Genomic DNA, 19243 nt, shown 5'->3' with positions numbered 1-19243 from the left:
CTAAGAGGTGAAGCTTGTAGCGTGATGGGAGACTTTTTGTTTATGCCTTTTGATTCCTGAACTGATTTTGATTTTAGTTTGATTATAAGGAATGTCTTTAGTTTTTAATGGTTTATTGTGACTTAAATTACAATGGATCTGCGATAGCTTTAAGCATGTTCTTTTCATTATCTTGATTATGAATTTAGGAGGCCCTGTTGTTCACCATCGTCTCCTAAGCATGGTTAGATGATGGAATCCTTCCTAATGTTCATAACTCTCTTAGATTGGTTGTGGATTGGTTAAATTTTGTTGTTTGCTTTGTCTCATGGGCATGGCTTGTAATGGAATCAATTCTAATTCTCATACCTCTTATCCATTGATAACTGGATCAAAGGAAGTTCAGATTGATTTTTAATGTTATATCCTCCAACTAGATGAAGATGGGACTCTAAATCCAGTTGTGTTTGTGAATCAAGCATAGATCTCCCTGATCTCTACAAGTGGATCATTGGCACCCTAGTTTCCCACCTTTAAATTTTACAAGTTTTAAGTAAGTAATTCACCACCATTCACTTAAAATTCTCCTGATTTAGATTAAATCTTCGCCTAGTTCTAGTTCTAGTTACTTTCAGATTACGTGCAAGGTTCAGTCCCTATGGATTATTACTACATCACAACCCTATACTTGGGGTGTGAACAGGCTCCTACGTTTTATGGCCTCTTGGACTCTTAAGGCTTTTCTAGATTGGTTGACGGATATGGACCACTATTTTGAGTGGTATGACATGTCAGATGCTCATCGAGTCCGATTCGTCAAGATGAAGCTTGTGGGCCAAGCAAAGAGGTTTTGGGCTACTGCGAAGCGAAAGAAATAAAGGTCGAGGGATCTCCCAATAGTCCATTGGGGAGAAATGAAAGAAACTCTTAAGGAAAAATACTTCCCTTTCTCTTATCACTTGAGGTTGGTTGAGGAATAGCAATCTCTTCGACAAGGTTCCATGGGTGTTGCTAAATACATTGAGAAGTTCGAAGAGTACTTGACCCGATGTGAAGTTGATAAGGACCCCATACTCACTCTTGCTCACTTTAAGACAAGCCTCCGCTTTGACATTAGGAGAGAGTTGCTCACCAAGGACATAGACACTCTTGAACAAATGTATCAAGTAGTGTTAGAGGTCGAGCAATACCTCAAAGCATCTGTGGGAAGGCGGTTTGAGTTTCGTGATTCTAGCGCTAAGGCCAACCCTTCTGGGGCTAAGCCCAACATTGGATATCAAAACAAGCCTTCCAGTGGTTCTAAGTTTAGGCCCAGGGATGATATGGGTAAAGAGGTTCTCGGGTCTAGTTCACGCAAAAGTGAGGCAACTAGGTGTTTTAGATGTCAGGGGTTTTGTCACTTTGCCCACCAGTGTGGCACGAAAGAGGGCACCAAGGTGTTCCTTATTGATGAGCAAGTAGAAGTAGTGCCCCAGAAAGTGACGACAAAGGCAAAGAATATAAGCCAGCAGAAACCCCTAGTGATGAGGAAGAGGGATCGCAAGAGTCTGCGACTCTCGCAGTTGTGCGTTGTGCCTTTGCTCAAGCCAAGAATACTGATGACTGGCGCCATAACACGATCTTCTATACTTTACGCGAAATGTATTGAAAAGAGTTGTAAGATGATCGTGGATAGTGATAGTTGTGCCAACGTGACATTAACTAGCATTGTGAGCCGTTTGGGCTTGAAGCTTGAAGCCTATCCTCAACCCTATAGAGTGTCTTGGGTTGATGAAACGTCCATTCCAGTCTCGCACTATTGTTTTGTCCCTATTCAGTTTAGATCATATAAAGACACACTTTGGTGTGATGTTGTTCCCATGGATGTTGGCCATATTATTCTGGGTAGGCCTTGGCTCTATGACAAGGATGTTACCATATTTGGTCATTCAAATGTGTGTACATTCTGGTTTGAGGGCAAGAAAGTCAAGCTAAATCCACTTCCACCTAAGACCACGACTGGAAAGGAGTCCACCACAAAGAGTGGTGTGAGCGGCTCGAAGGAATTGAAAGAGTCAAAGTCCAAGTCTAAGCCTCTCCATATTCTAAATGCCAAAGACTTTGAGCGAGAGACTAAGTCGGACTCGATGGTGTACGCCTTTGTGGCTAGGGAAAGTGCACTAGAGGCTAGTGTAGAGTTACCCACTGAAGCCATTTCGGTAGTGGATGAGTTCCTTGATGTCTTTCCTGAGTATCTACCGAATGAGCTTCCCCCTATGAGAGATATACAGCATGCCATTGATTTAGTCCCTGGGGCAACTCTACCAAACCTCCCTCATTATAGAATGAATCCAAAGGAGCATGCAGAGTTGAAAAGACAGATTGATGAACTCCTAGAAAAGGTTTTCATTCGAGAGAGCATGAGCCCGTGTGCCGTGCCCGCCTTTCTTACACCTAAGAAGGATGGCACATGGAGGATGTGTGTTGATAGCAGAGTCATCAATAAAATCACAATCAAGTATCGATTTCCCATACCGCGTCTTGATGACATGTTGGATATGATGGCCAATGCTACTATCTTCTCAAAAATTGACCTCAAAAGTGGTTATCACCAAATCTGTGTACGCCCTGGTGATGAGTGGAAGACAACCTTCAAGACGAAGCATGGGCTATACGAGTGGCTATTCATGCCTTTTAGGCTGACTAATGCCCCAAGTACTTTCATGGGTGTGATGACCCAAGTGCTGAGGCCCTTCATGGGGAAGTTCCTGGTCGTCTACTTTAATGATATCTTGATTTATAACATGACCAAGGAACAACACCTCAACCATTTGAGGCAAGTTTGTGAGACCCTTACAGCCGAGAAATTGTACGCCAACCTAAAGAAGTGTGCGTTTATGTCTAGTAGTGTTATCTTCTTAGGTTTTGTTGTGTCAACTGAGAGTGTGTCGGCGGATCCCGAGAAGGTCAAAGCCATTGTCAATTGGCCTGAACCCCGCAATATTCATGAGGTGCGCAGCTTCCACGGCTTGGCCACCTTATATAGGCGGTTCATTCAGGGCTTCGGTTCCATTATGGCTCCCATCACAGATTGCATTAAAAAGGGAGAGTTTCAATAGACGAAGGCAGCCTCAAAAGCAAGATAAAGGTTAGGATAACTGAAGCTCTAGTCACGCGACTTCCGAATTTTTCGAAAGTTTTCAAAAGTTGGCATAGGAGTACTTAGCCAGGAAGGGCACCCTGTCGCCTTTTTTAGTGAATGAGGCGAAGCAAAAATATTCCACCTATGACAAAGAATTCTATGCGGTAGTACAATCACTACGCCACTGGCGTCATTATCTCTTACCGCAAGAATTCGTCTTGTTCTCAGATCATAAGGCCTTGAGATATCTGAACTCTCAGAAGAAATTAAACCCCAGGCATGCAAAGTAGGTCCAATTCCTTCAAAAGTACACTTTTGTACTTAAGCACAAGGCCGGTGTAGAGAATAAGCCTGCCGATGCATTGAGTCGTTGAGTCACGTTACTCAATTCCATGAGTGTTGAAGTCACGAGCCTTGAGCGTGTCAAGGAGGATTATTCTGAGTGCCCAAATTTTGGAGCTGTATACGCGTCGTTGTTAGAGAGTCCGTCAGAGGCTAGCAGTGAGTACTTGATTTTAGACGGATATTTGTTTAGGAGTGATCACTTATGCATACCATGCACCTCCCTCCGCGATTTTCTTGTATGGGAGTTACATTTAGGAGGGGTAGCGGGTCATTTTGGTTGAGACAAGACCATTGCTCTAGTGGAGGATAAGTTCTATTGGCCAAGCCTCAAGCGAGACGTGGCCAAAATTATAGGGCAATGTCATACGTGTCAACTAGCATAACAGAAAAAACAAAATATAAGACTATACACACCTTTGCTATTTCCATTCATCCCTTGGCAGGACATCAGTATGGACTCCATGCTTGGGCTTCTCAAGACTATTCAAAAACATGATTCCATATTTGTTGTCGTGGACCATTTTTCTAAAACGACCTACTTCATTCCTTGTTCTAAGACCTCTGATGCATCTTATTTTACCAAGTTGTTCTTTAGTGAGGTCATCAAACTTCATGGGTTATAAAAAACCATAGTGTCTGACCATGACATGTGACTCATGAGTTATTTTTGGAAGACACTATGGCATATGATGAATACTACGCTCCAATTTTCTTCTGCCTACCACCCTCAGACCGATGGTCAGACTGAGGTGGTCAATAGAAGCCTAAGGAGTTTACTCAGATGTTTAGTGGGGGAACACACCAAGACGTGGGACACCGTACTACCTATAGCTGAGTTTACATTTAATAGTTCTGTCAATAGGTCCATAGGTTTAAGTCTTTTTGAAGTCGTTATGGTTATAAACCTAGGAAGCCTATTGATCTTGTCCTTATGTCACTGTCCTATAGGCCATCAAAGTCTACAAAGTCTTTTGCGTATCACATTCATTCATTGCATCAAGAAATCAGTCGAAAGATCACTACTAGTAATGAACATTACAAACTTTCTGCAGACCAGCATAAATGTTTTAAGGAATTCAATATAGGGGACTGTGATGGTCCGCATCAGGTCAGAGCAGTACCCTCATGGAGCCGTTCATAAATTATACGCGTGTAGCACTGAACCATTCAAAATTATACAACGAAACGGTCTCAATGCGTATGTGGTAGATTTTCCACCTACCATGGGAATTAGTTCCACATTCAATGTGGAGGATTTATTTGCTTTTCAGGGGACCCCTGATACATTGTCCAACCTTTCGCCTAACCATCCTGATTCCCCAAACCTTTCCTTTGATCCATGGCCTCTCCTCGACCCTTCTTCCCAGCCTCTACCTCTCATACTTACCCTTCCCACACCTAGAGAGGAGATAGAAGATATTTTGGATCATCAAATAGTATCAACGTTGGACGGCAGGTTTCAAAAGTACCTGGTTAAGTGAAAGTCACACCCAGCTTCAGATAGTACGTGGCTCACTGAGGAGGAGCTTCAACGAGTTGAGCCTGACATCTTGGAGCGGTTCACGAGTTTTGTTTCGCCATTGGCAAAATCTTTGCAGCCGGGGAGAGTTGATGGGGACATCTCGCGCACACGCACGCCCCCAGGCACGTATGTAAGGAGGAGAGCCCCACCATCGATCTGGATCGATGACAATGTCCAGGGAGGGCCTTCTAGTTAGACTATGTTTTGGTTCCTTGGAGTAGAACTGATTGTCATGTGGATCCCACTATTGGATCTCATGATCGTGGCCCACTACTTTAGATGATCTAGTACTTTGAGTTTTGCTTATTATTGTTATTAGGAATATCATGGACGACGCGACTTTTGGGGTATAAGTTTTTCTTATAAACAGGTAACCCCTTGTAGGTTTTTTTTATTGAAGATTGTTAATAAAATTCTGCGTTTTCTTGCTTCTCTAATTCTTTGAGTTGTATAAATCTAATTGGGTGCGAATCCCTCCCTTCTTTGAAGGACTAACTACCATGGTGCGAAGCCACACCCATCCCAATTCGCCCCCACCTCTTACCCTCTATATTCATCATCTCCTACAATCATCCTATCTCCAAATCCACCCCTTTTGCAGCCAATCTTCCTTCTACAACAAATTTGCAGAATCAGGCCCTGCAAGAGGGCTAAAACTTTGGCGGAGCACCGTGCACAAACCAAACATCCGATCGGCATGAAACTTGACGTGAAGGTGGACCACCCTTGGTCGACCAGCACCTAGCTGGCTGATTTCAGATTCATGGGGCCCCACACATGTGCGGGCAAGATCCCTCGCACGTGCGTCAGGCTCGGGCCGCTATCCACACGTGTGGATCTCCTTGGGTTCGTTTCTCTACCCTATTTCACCCCTTTCTCACTTTATTTCCCTAACCCTAACCCTAGATAATCCTAAATCTCAAGTTCTATTCCACTTTTGCAAATCCTAGGCTTTCCCGATTTGAAACATGTGAATCCCTTGGATTGGGAATTAATCATTTGCATGTGTGGATGAATTTACTCTCCTTTGAGCATTGTTTGGTCTATAATTTTTAATTGATCCAGCCCTAACATGTGTAGGTTTGGACCCTCGTAGATTCCCCTTGTTGAATGTTTGATCTTATGTGGGATGTGGCATTATTGTGATTATTTCTAAATTAGTATGATCTAAAGCCTAAAATCTTGCATATCGTATTTAATTTTCATGTCCTGCATCACATAAAGTGTGTTTTCTTAGGTTATTCTTGGACTCAAAAGGGGTATAAGTGTTATGATCCCCTGAACTATAAGAGTTATGTGTCAGCAGATGTCACCTTTTTTTAAGAGATTCCATACTTATCTACAGAAGGGAAAGTATTGAGCCATCCTCTCGATAATTAGGGAGAGATTATACAACCTGATTCCAACTCTATACCTCTTCCATTCTTATGTCTTAGTAGCGATAATGATGATTCGTCTCCTCTTATTTCAAAGCCTATTCTTGCATATCATCGACAAACTAAAGCCTCTATTGATCACCTTTCTACCATCCCATCCGCCTCGGCTAAAGGTTCAGCCATTCAGGTATGGGCTCTCTCCCTCAACCACATGTCAATCTTCCTATTACTTTATGTAAGCTTTCCCACTCAAACATAAGGCATCTCATTAGTAATTTTGTTTCGTATCAGCATCTTTCGCCTTCACTTCAGTCTTTTGCAACTTCTACATCCTCCTCCTCCACCCCACATAATGTAAAGGAAGCCATGAGCAACCATGATTGGACTAAGGCTATGATGGAAGAAATGCAGGCGCTAGAAAAGAATAACACCTGGAACTTGGTTTCCCTACCTGAGGGAAAATAGACGGTTGGATATCGATGGGTTTACACTGCCAAGGATCGCCTAGATGGTTCCATTGACCACTATAAAGCTTGGTTGGTTACAAAGGGTTTCTCTCAAGCACATGGCATGGACTACTTCAAGACATTCTCACTGGTGGCCAAACTCAACTCTGTCCGTGTAATTATCTCCTTGACAGTCAATCTGTCCAAGCCTTTGTTTCAACTAGATATAAAAAATGTGTTCTTGCATAGTGATCTTGTCAAGGAAGCCTATATGGATTAACCCCTAGATTATTCATTCCTCATGGCTCCCATAATCCGCTCTTGGTGCATCACTTAAAGAAATCAATTTATGGTTTAAACAGTCTCCACATGCTTGGTTTGATAAGTTCAGTTGTGCTCTTCTGGACTTTGGTTTTATTAGTAGCCAAGCTGATTATTCTCTATTTATGCGTCGTCGACCAGTAGGGATTATGGTTCCGATTGTCTATGTCAACAATATTGTGCTGTCTGGAGATGATACTGAAAGGATGGTGACAGTTAAATCCTTCCTCCAAACTCAATTTGAGATCAAAGATCTTGGAACTCTTCGATACTTCCTGGGGATTGAGGTTGCTCAATCAAAGTTGGGAGAAGTACTCTCTCACAGGAAATATGCACTTGATTTACTCTTAAAGACAGGGATGTTGGGATGCAAGCCCACCACCACACTTATGGACACTACTATGAAACTCATTCCTAATGATGGCACCCTTCTCTCTGATAAAGGGATGTATCGTCGGTTGGTTGGTACACTGATTTATCTCACTATTACTCGGCTTGATCTCTCTTATGCGGTAGGTGTTGCTAGTCAATTCATGCATACCCCTCGCACTAAGCATTTAATAGCAGTTTATTGAATTCTTTAATATTTGAAGTATGTTGTTGGTAAAGGATTGTTGTTTCAGTAGCATGGTCATCTTCGCCTCTCTGGCTACTCTAATGCTGACCGTGCTAGAAGTTTCCATGATTGACGGTCCACCTTCGGGTACTGCATGTTTGTCAGTGGCAATCTTGTTACATGGAAGAGCAAGAAGCAGTTAGTTGTTGCGCAATCTTCTGCTGGAGCCGAATATAAGGAAATGGCCCATGTAACTTGTGAAGTTGTGTGGCTTCAAACTCTCTTGCAAGAACTTGGATATGATCCTCTGAGTCTGATACCCTTGTACCACGACAATCAGGTTTCCATTCACATTGCCAGCAATCCCTTGTTTCATGAATGCACAAAGCACATTGAGATTGATTGTCACTTCATTCGCTAAAAGGTTAATAACAAGGAGATTATCACTCCCTTTGTTCGTTCCAAAGAACAATTGGCCGATGTACTTACCAAGTCTCTTAGTCAGAATATTCTTCTACAACTTACTAACAAGTTGGGCATGATCAACATTTATTCTCCAACTTGCGGGAGAGTATAGGAAAGCTAGATTGTGTGTACTTAGCAAGGTATGCAAAATCGGTTATGTATCGGCCGTCACGGCATATACGTAACGGTAACGGCTAGTACTGTTATGCGTTACAGGGTCGTAATAGTGAGGCCCCCATTTCTTCGACCCATAACGGCCATTACAGGGCCATAAAGGTTAGTGCGTAACGGTCAGAAAACGGCTACATTTTTTTTTTTGTTTTTAAAGTTCCGATTTTTCACATTTTTTTATACTTCTCTTCCAAATTCTTCTTAAACCATTCTATTGTAAATTCCGACCACTCTTAGCTTGAAATTGAGGATCAAAACAAGTTATTTTAAGGATTTTGTTGATTTGAAGCTTTGTGGGCTATTTTTTGAAAAATCTTCAAAAATAGGTATTTATACATTTTTTTTTTCAATGTATTTCTATTTTAATGGTTGAATATGATGTGTTAATGATAGTAGTATAGAGAATGCTAGTGTATTATATTTATAGTGTGTCCTTTTAGTGTAAGTGCATGTGCACACTTCCCTATTCCCCTGCAGTGTACTATATGTTTTTTTATAATAAAATATTATGTGTTAGGGCATGCAAGCCTAACACATATCATCTCTCCCAAACTCTCCTCCTCCTTCTCTCAATATTCTCACCTCTTCTTCACATTATCATCATCAAATCTTTTTCTACTTGGTATCAGAGCCAAGTTCAAGGCATTCCGCATCGAACAGGTTGAGAGGCGACACATCACCTTGCTGACGTCAGCGTTGTATGGACGCATGGGCTCTGTTTGAGCTAAAAGTTTAGGGGTTTGATAGATCTTGATTTTAGAAGATTTGTCATGATTTTTTCAGAATTTATTGGACCTCATTTCATGGTATTTTGGGCGAAATAGAGAAATTCGAAAATCGGTTCCAGATTCCGTTTTTCTTCGATCTACCTCAAATCGGTAAGCTTTTCTTCGGTTTCTTTGCTCAAGATGGACCGAAATCTTCCTCCCAAGCTATCCATGGTGGATTTTTTACTTAAGATCAATGTTTGAGAGGTTTTTAACCTCAAATGGGCGTGCGGCTGGGCCGTTTTTCACTCGGTCAGGCCCTATTTGACTGCGTTTCATGGTATTTTGGATGATTGACATTTGTTTGAGGTTTATCTCTTGTTATGTTGAAGGATTGAGTGAGATAGAGTTGTTTGAATCAATCTTTCTTGGCATAGGGGGTCTCTTGGCATAGGTTTATTTCTCTTGGACTCTATTATGGCTGACAAAGGGCCCTCATCTCTTGGCATAGGGTCTCTTGAATCTAACCTCTTGCAGATTACCTCCATTAAGTTGAATGGTGACAACTATCTTCAATGGGCACAATCTGTAAAAGTATTTTTAGGAGCCCGTGACAAGTTGTCGTATATTTTGGATGATTCCCCAAGCTCTACAGATGTTACCTACAAGTCTTGGACAAAGGAGAATTATCAAGTTATTGCATGGTTGTTGAATAGCATGGATTCCTCGATTAGCCACTCAGTGATGTTTTTATCCTCGGCTAAAGGCATTTGGGATACGCTTCATGATATGTTCTCGGAATCTCAGAATTTTTCACGGGTATTCCAACTTATTCAAGAAATTGGTCGGTTTCAACAAAACTCCAGATCCTTAAAAGACTACTATTCGATGCTTCGGGGTATGTGGGATGAGTTGGATATGTATCAGCCTCTTCCTTCCAAATGTAAAGAGGATCATGAACATGCTCATAAGCAACGGGATGATACTCGTATCATGCAGTTCCTCGCTGGGTTGAGTTCTGATTATCTTCACGTTCACGATCAGGTTGTTATGCAGGATCCTCTTCCCCCATTGACGACAGTCTATGCCATGTGTCAGCGTGCTATGATCTCTACTCTTCCTTCTCATTCATTTGTGCCACCCGAGCGTTCGGCACATCTTGTTGGCGATCAGTCCTCCCTTGGTCTTCGGGTACCATCCTTGAGCTCAGGGCGCATTTCTGGTTTTGGTGGTCGTGGTAGAGGCCGCGATCTAGATCGCAGTCGCGGCGGCCGTAGTCTTCGTGGTCGTGGTGGACGTGGACGAGGACGTGATGGTTCCCGCATTTGTTCACATTGCGGTGGAACTAATCACACTATTGATTATTGCTGGCAGCTACATGATCGTCCTACTTATGCCGCTGCTTCTGTTGCTACCACTGTTGCTTCCGAGACACGGTCTTCCACCCCGACAGCTGAGCAGTCTACTTCAGAGGAGTCTCCTATTATTTCTCGGGCGGCATATGATGCCCTTATGCGACTTCACATTCGGGATATTCCTGAGCCTTCTCACGCAACTTCGGCCCAGTCAGGTACCGCCCTTCTTGCGTCATCCTCTCCTACCTCCTGGGTCATTGACTCTGGAGCTTCCTCCCATATGACTGGTAAGTTGCAATTCTTTTCTTCTTATTCTTCTTCTTCTTCTCCCACTCAGTATGTCACAGTCGCAGATGGAACCCAATCTCCCATCTCTGGGATTGGTTCCATCCCTCTCTCTTCTTCCTTGTCTTTGTCCTCCGTATTGCATGTGCCTCGTTTTCCATTAAACTTATTTTCTGTTAGCTCTCTTACTAAATCACTCAATTGTTCCATCACCTTCTTTCCCTCTTATTGTTTGTTTCAGGACCTACAGACGAAGAGAGTGATTGGTGGGGGGCATGAGCGAGGAGGCATTTATCTTCTCGATGATACACCTGTTGCCGCTTCTAGTACCCTTTCTCTAGATCAAGAGTCCATGACTCGGTGGCATTGCCGCTTAGGCCACCCATCCATTGCTAGATTGAGACTTTTATTTCCCTCCTTACCTGTCACTAAACCATTATGCTGTGATATTTGTGAATTGTCTAAACATCATCGTGCTACGTTTCCTCCTATCTCTTCCGGGAGGAAATCTCAACCTTTTCTTTTGGTTCACTCGGATGTTTGGGGACCAGCTCCGGTTACCTCGACTTTTGGATTTAGATATTTTGTTACCTTTATTGATGATTATTCCCGCATGACTTGGATTTATCTTTTGAAATCTAAAAGTGAAGTATTTGATGCATTTAAAGTGTTTTATCATGAAGTGTGCACTCAATTTCATTGTTCCATCAAATCCCTCCATTCTGATAATGGGGGAGAATACATGTCTATTGTCTTTCTGTCCTTCTTGCAGGAACGTGGTATTTTATCTAGGACGTCATGTGCTCGCACTCCTCAACAAAATGGTATTGCAGAACGAAAGAATCGTCATCTTCTTGACGTTGCTCGCACCCTTCTACTTGGTATGCATTTACCCAAACATTTTTGGGGTGATGCTCTTTTAACTGCTACTTTTCTTATTAATCGTATACCCTCACGTATTCTGTCTTATAAATCTTCATTTACTATTTTGTATCCTCATGATAACCCATTTCCTCTACCACCTAAAGTTTTTGGTTGTACATGCTTTGTTCAAATTTTGGATGGGAGTAATGATAAACTTAGTCCCAGGGCGATTAAATGTGTCTTTATAGGGTATACTCGGAGTCAAAAAGGTTATAAATGCTTTGACCCATTGACTCGCAAGAAATATGTCTCTGCCGATGTCACCTTCTTTGAGGATCTTTCTTTTTTCTCCTCTCCAGGCAGATCCCTCTGTGATCCTCTTGCGCGTCAGGGGGAGTATAACTGTTATCCTCTTTCCACTAATGATCATGGGAAAACTCCTCTCCCCTCTATTCAGCATCCTGTTGGTGATATGGTTGAGCCTAAGCCTCTGCGGGTGTATCAGCGTCGAGATAAATCTTCACAAGCTCAGTCATCTACCCTTCCGCTTACTTTGGATGTTGGTTCAGGTGACTCTCCTAACTCGAGTTTAGATCTTCCCATTGCCTTACGCAAAGGGTCACGATCTTGTACTCAACACCCCATTAGTAATTTCGTTTCATATGATCATCTTTCACCGTCTTTTCAGTCGTTTGCAGCTTCCCTTTCATCACAGACTATTCCTAGATCGCTCTCACATGCTCTTCAGTCCTGATTGGACAAAGGCGATGATGGAAGAAATGTCTGCTCTTGAGAAGAATCATACTTGGGATCTTGTGCCACTTCCTGTAGGCCATAAGCCTGTTGGCTGTCGATGGGTTTATACAATCAAGTTTCTTCCAGATGGCTCAATTGATCGCTATAAAGCCCGTCTTGTTGCTAAAGGTTACACCCAGACTCATGGTGTGGATTACTTCGAGACATTTTCTCCAGTGGCTAAGCTTAATTCAATTCGTGTTGTGCTCTCCTTGGCCGTTAATTTATCATGGCCCTTGTTTCAGCTTGATGTTAAGAATGCATTTCTCCATGGGGATCTTACAGAGGAAGTTTACATGCATCAACCTCCTGGCTTTGTTGCTTCTCACAACCCTGCGCTTGTATGCCGATTGAAGAAGGCTCTTTATGGACTCAAACAATCCCCGTGTGTATGGTTCAAAAAATTTAGTCAGGCTCTCTTGGAGTTCAGCTTTGTTAGTAGTCATGTCGATCATTCTCTCTTTATATGTCGTCGATCGACGGGCATCATGGTTGTCATTGTGTATGTGGATGATATTGTTCTATTCGATAGTGATTCTGTTGGAATGTGGGAGGTCAAAGAATTTTTGAAGACCAAGTTTGAGATCAAGGATCTTAGTCCTCTTCGCTACTTCCTCGGAATTGAAGTTGGTCGCTCATCATCCGGGTTGATCTTGTCACAACGAAAATATGCGCTCGATCTTCTCATGGAGACCGGCATATTAGGGTGCAAGCCCGCTACCACCCCCATGGATACTTTGCAGAAGCTTCGACCAGATGATGGTGCTCTCCTTTCTGATCTCGGGATGTATCGACGACTTGTAGGCTGGCTTATTTACCTGACTATTACTCGCCCAGATCTCTCATTTGCAGTGGGGGTTGTTAGCCAATTCATGCAAGCTCCCTGTACTTCTCATCTCACGGCTGTCTACCGCATACTTCGGTATTTAAAATCAGCCCCGGTCTTGGCCTCTACTTTCAGTTGCATGGTCATCTTCATCTTTCTGGCTATTCCGATGCTGATTGTGCAGGTAGTACTTTTGATCGCCGCTCTACATCCGGCTTATGTACCTTCCTAGGTGGCAATCTTATAACCTGGAAGAGCAAAAAGCAGCCAGTTGTTGCCCGGTCCTCAGCTGAAGCTGAATATCGTGTTATGGCTCATGCGACATGTGAACTTGTGTGGCTTCGCAATCTTCTTGAAGAACTTGGCTATCCTCCTTTGGGTCCTATTCCTCTTCACTGTGACAATCAAGCGGCTATCCATATTGCTCGTAACCCAGTTTTCCACGAGCGAACCAAGCATATTGAGGTTGACTGTCACTTTATTCGGGAGAAAGTTGCTTCTAAGGAAATTGTCACTCCTTTTGTTCGATCTGGGGATCAACTTGTTGATGTTCTTACAAAATCCTTGAGTCGAGATGCTCTTCATCGTGTTCGTGACAAGTTGGGCATGATCAACATCTATGCTCCAACTTGAGGGGGAGTATAGAGAATGCTAGTGTATTATATTTATAGTGTGTCCTTTTAGTGTAAGTGCATGTGCACACTTCCCTATTCCCCTGCAGTGTACTATATGTTTTTTTATAATAAAATATTATGTGTTAGGGCATGCAAGCCTAACACATATCATCTCTCCCAAACTCTCCTCCTCCTTCTCTCTCAATATTCTCACCTCTTCTTCACATTATCCTCATCAAATCTTTTTCTACTAGTAGAACATAATAATGTGCATAAAACAGATTATGCTACTGATTTTTATTTTTATTTTAATTTTCGGACTATTTTTGGCCGATTTTTTAAAAATTACGAAAAATCATTTTTTTCAATGTATTTCTGTTTTAATGGTTGAATATGAAGTGTTAATGATAGTAGAACATATTAATGTGCATATAACAGATTATGCTACTAATTTTTATTTTTTATAATTTTTGGCCGATTTTTTTAAAATTACGAAAAATCATTTTTTTCAATGTATTTCTGTTTTAATGGTTGAATATGATGTGTCAATCATAGTAAAACATATTAATGTGCATTTAACAGATTATTCTACTGATTTTATATTTTTTTATTTTCGAACTATTTTAGGCCGATTTTTAAAAAATTATGAAAAATCATTTTTTTTCAATGTTTTTCTGTTTTAATGGTTGAATATGATGTGTTAATCATAGTAAAACATATTAATGTACATTTAACATATTATTTTAATGATTTTATATGTTTTTTTTTTTGGACTATTTTCTACCAATTTTTAAAAAATTACGAAAAATCATTTTTTTCAATGTATTTCTATTTTAATGGTTGAGTATGATGTGTTAATAATAGTAGAACATTTCAATGTACATTTAATAGATTATGCAACTAATTATATATTTTTTTGTATTTTTTTCGAATTAGTGACTTTATGTTTATATTTTCTTATTTTAGACAGGTTTTGGAGCTTCTTAGGGTTTAGAACATAATTTCTTCTTTATTGATAAGATTCAGAAGTTCGAAATTTATTTTGTTAATCTGTTTACATTAAGTTTCGAAATTTAAATTAATTCATTCATTCTCCCATAGAAACTGTATTTAAACTTAGAGAATCGAGTAGACTTTCACATAGGTCATATCTATCTAAGAAAATGTCTAGGTCTAGCTAACAAAGAAGTGAGGATATTAGATGGCAACATTGTCAGAGGGTAGGTCGTACTAGGAACCAAATGAAGTGCAACTATTGTGACAGACTCATAACTGGTGGAATTACGTGTCTCAAACAACATTTGGCACATCGAAAGGGTCAAGTTGCGGGATGTACTAGAATACCAAAAGAGATAATAATATTAATGTAGATCAGTTTGAATGAGTTGAAGGGTAAACATGCTGTTGGGCAGAAGAAGAAAGATGAGATTTGTTGGCGGCCCGACAAGAGGTGTTTGGTCATCAATATATGGGCGTTCGCAATGAAGATATTATTAATTCTAAGAAAGATTCAGATCGGGAAGTAACTATAGTTAGGAAAGAGATCTTGCATCTTGCTCGTGAAGAAGAAGAACGTCGACGCATGTTTGGCACGAGTGGGTCTACACGTGATACGGAGGGGGGGTGCAGCTGGAAGTGCGACTACATCTACAAGTGAGGATAGGGATAGAGGTAGGGGTGGGGGTAGGTTGGGTGGATTACAACGTATGTTTGGAAGTCGACAAGAGGCATATTCGATGATACCCCTGTACATTTGAATGAAGAAGTGAATGAGTCTAGAAGACCCTCTATTGATCCAATCATATTTAGGAAAGAATCAACTAAACAAAAGAATATAAAATAAATGTGGAGTAGAACTTCTATTGAGAAGCTAGGTAGGGTGATAGCAAAGTTATTTATACATGCCAGCATACATCCTAACGCGGCCAATTCTCCATACTGGCAAGTGGTAATTGATGCAACAGCAAAAGCAGGCGAACTAATTAAAGCTCCCACGATAAAGGAGATTAGGGGGAAATGGACAGATGCAGAATATGCGGATGTAAAAGCATACATGGCTACCTTTAAACTCATATGGTAGGCCAGAGGATGTACGATCATGTACGATGGTTGGACTGGCCCAACTAGACGCAACATGATCAACTTCATGGTGTACTACCACTTGGGAACTGTGTACCATAAGTCAATTGATGCCTCGGCCAAAAAAAATCTAATTATATTTTTTCCCTAATGGATAAAGTGGTGGATGAGATTGGAGAGGAGAATGTGGTGCAAATTGTGACAGATAACGAAGCAACATATAATGCTGCAAGACATAAGTTGATGATAAAGAGACCACATCTATTTTGCTCACTATGTGCTACCCATTGTATTGATCTTATATTGAAAGATGTTGGGAAGAAGAAGAGTGTTAGGGAAATGGTCGAAAGGACAAGACAAGTAACGACATTTATTTACAATATAATCAAGTAATCACAATAATAAGGAAGTTCACGAAGGGACGAGAGTTGTTGAGGCCTGCGGTGACTAAATTTGCAACAAACTTTATAGCCTTGGAGAGTTTATACCAGCATAGGGGAGAGTTGAGTAAGATGTTCACTTCCCGAGATTGGATCAACACAAAATATGGGAAGAAGACATTAAGGACACCGGTTGAAATTGTGAACACTATACGGGACAACAAATATTGAAAGAAGATCAAAAGGATCCTCAAGGTGATGGAGCCATTAATAAGAGTACTCCATCTTGTTGAAACCGATGAAGCACCCACAATGGGCCTCCTCTACAATGTCATGGATAAGACAAAGTTAGCAATTCAACGTGATTGTACAAGCTGGGAGTCTTATTAGAAGATGATCGATAAGAAATAGACAACATAACTCCATCACGATCTTCATGCAGTAGTGTAATGACCCGGAAAATTTCGTGCCAAGGCCCGAGTAGTACCTCTATATTTTCCTTAGAAATTATTTGTGGGTTAATTAGCGCTAAACTCGATTGCTTGTGAAATTAGCATCAATCACTTTAAATTTGAGTCGAGTTCCAATATATGCTATCAAGGAGGGGGCAGGTTCGGGCACTTCCCACTCTAGGTCCAACCCTAGGTTAGGTCTAGACCAAGGCCCATAGGGATACCCTCTTCAGCTGACTTCGAAGCATTGAAGAAGCAAATGGTAGAACTCCAGCAGATGATGCAACACATGCTTTCCATGCCTTATGCAACAATTCAAGTCCAAGGCGCTCAACCTATTGCAATTTGCAGGCAAGCCGTACTATATAGGGGCTTCATCCACCAGTGGTACCATGCCACGCAGGCACTCTAGCTCTAGTAGGTGCCATCTACTCATTTATCTTAGAAAGTCTTCGTCGGATTGCCATACTTCTTGAAAAAAAATGGAGACTCGGTCTTGTGTATGGCTAGAGATTCTAAAAGACTTCTCAGCTTGTGCCTCATCGCCTCTGTACTCGAAACAGATGCGTTGCACTACCCAGCATGTAACCTTGTCTCCCCTACCCCTCTTCTGGTTGCGCCATCACCAATCGCGGGTAACCCCCGGGCCAACCGCCCTTGACCTAAGAAGAATGATTATCCTTGTGACCAAACAAGGACCAGCCGATGAAGCCATTGCCACCTAGCCCACGTTAGAGGGGAAGATTAGCAAAGAGGGAAAAGACAGAGGAAGGGGTAGCAGCATCTTTCTCTTCGCTAGAACTTCCGGATTGGATAAGCATTCAGAACGGGCTCTGCATTCATTTCGTTGGCAGAAACAATCTAATCCATTTGGGTTCCCCAAGGTAGTTGTCTCTTCGCTGGCACCTATGGCCGACATTGGCTAGGAGTTGGAGTTCCGTTTTTATTCTCTCCTCAAGATGAGGTATTCATGTGGAACTCCAATTTCGTCCGGCTCTGGAACCGGAGGTGCCCCCGAGGAAGAACAACCACTCTCAACAACCAGAAGATTGAGATCACCCCCTAAATCCCCCTTCGCTAGTAGTAGGGGGACTTTCAACAACCATGATGACGTGACATTCATGCTTCTTTCAAGAGAAGCGTTTTGCATCACTCCTTTGATTTGCACCTTAAGGGGGTACATGAAGTCATACATACATGGGAAATGGTACCATGAGGTCGAGTTCTATGGGCCCCACCATGATCGATGTCGGACATCCACACCGTGCACTTGGTGAGTCCCCTCTAGGTGATGAGACATGACAAAAATCAGTCGTATCAGGAACTTGAGTGGGCCGTATCATTTGAAACCGTGTGAAATTGTGCCTAAAACACCTAAAACCACTTAGTGGGGCCCACCTGAGTTTTTGATATGGCTAAAACTTAGTGTGACCCCTAATCCAAGTGGGACAGACAATGAATTGTCAGATGTCTGAACCACATCTCAATGGACCTTGTAAACGATCATGAAGGTTTCAATAGGTAGGTATCTACTCTCACTTTATTGTCTTTGGTGTGGCCCACCTTAGTCATTGATTCGTGTAATTTTTAAGCCCATGGCAGGCCATGGAAGGGTACATCTGATTGATGGGCTGGATGTCCAACGTAGATCACGGTGGGGCCTTCCCATGAGGTCGACCTCATAAGACCTTGTCCCACGCCAACACCACAGCCGCCCCCCCCCCCCCCCCCCCCACAAACACACCCACACACACTTGATTCTAATGGACTTAACCTCTAGTCACTTGCAACAACGTATCATGTTTTGACACTCCTAAACATAGAGCACCTATATGCTTCTATTTGAGTCCATTCCCTGAACTCTGGCAAAGTGTTAGCTCTAGCACTCTCAATTCGGAGAGTTATCTCCCTCTCTTCCTCTGTAACTCTTCTGCGAAGATGCCTCACCCTCTACAACATCATCATGTCTACAATTCCCCTCCGAGGACTCCTTTGCAGACTGTCAACCCTGACACTCGTCCCTTCCAGATGCCACACATGCATCCTGAGTCACGCCAACAGGTTTCCATGAGAATCAACTCTAATGCTCTCTTATTGGAGTGGAATCCAGCCCCATTAATGGGAATCTTAAGTCCCTAATTACACATTCAAAGCATGTACCGCAAGACTCCTACAATACAGCCAAATCCCAATGTATATGACCCCTCTTAGCAAGATGCCATGATCAACATTTTTACCTATAGCACATCATGAACGCCAGAATTCCCATAGTCAGGCGGTCCTCACAAGTCAGGTCATAAGTCATGAAGAGTGTCTCACCAGGAGGCACCCCTAAAAGGATGCACATCACTATTATCCCTAAAAGGTATCCAACAGATACTTCTCTTGCAGTTGTGTTTAACACTCCTGCCGTGGACTATTGTCAGTTAGTCATGAATACCACCATTACCCACAATGAGGCCTACTGTGATCTATCAAGGATCCAGCATTTTATCACCAAATCATCTTTCTACATGATCCTCAACATAATGTACACACTGTACAGTGCTTCTACTGTAGGATGTCATTCAACTATCGCTTTCAA

The 19243-nt window shown here is 42.0% G+C and overlaps 1 protein-coding gene across 1 annotated transcript in view; it reads right to left on the bottom strand.

Moving 5' to 3' along the window:
* LOC131225673 (protein fluG) overlaps positions 1-19243 on the bottom strand; it is a 103044-nt gene that overhangs the window by 50813 nt on the left and 32988 nt on the right. The gene's annotated exons all lie outside the window — the stretch shown is intronic.

The sequence above is a fragment of the Magnolia sinica genome, chromosome 14 (genome assembly GCF_029962835.1).
Source record: "Magnolia sinica isolate HGM2019 chromosome 14, MsV1, whole genome shotgun sequence".
Taxonomy (NCBI): Eukaryota; Viridiplantae; Streptophyta; class Magnoliopsida; order Magnoliales; family Magnoliaceae; genus Magnolia; species Magnolia sinica.
This window is presented reverse-complemented; position numbering and strand designations above follow the sequence as displayed.